Genomic DNA, 457 nt, shown 5'->3' on the forward strand with positions numbered 1-457 from the left:
AATCATGTCTGAGATTATTAGAAAAATTAAATGCCTTAGGTTTTGCTTACTTGAGCAATATGGGAAAATTAACAGTTTAAATCCTTTTGTGGACATGACTGAGATTTAGCCTTGCTCAGAACACGTGATAGTCGGCTCACGGTTTTATACACATGTATTTCTTTTTCTTTAAATGGACTCACATTTTGCCCGTGGAGTTATCTATCATCCATCTAATAAACATTAAGTTATCCAACATCCTAAATTTAAAGACTAACGTTTATGGAAAGATCCTACAGAAGAATGGGAGGCAGACGGGAAGGGAAATGTAGGAGCTGCAGCTTTTTCTGAAACTCAGTGGTGTTTCCATCCCATTCTGGAAACCCTTGCAGAGCTGAAAGACAGCTGTCTGGTTGTACCAGAGCCTGGATCCCTCCCCACACAAGTGCGCATACACACACCACACACACACACACAC

This window comes from Grammomys surdaster, unplaced genomic scaffold (genome assembly GCF_004785775.1).
Source record: "Grammomys surdaster isolate TR1022 unplaced genomic scaffold, NIH_TR_1.0 125460, whole genome shotgun sequence".
Classification (NCBI taxonomy): domain Eukaryota; kingdom Metazoa; phylum Chordata; class Mammalia; order Rodentia; family Muridae; genus Grammomys; species Grammomys surdaster.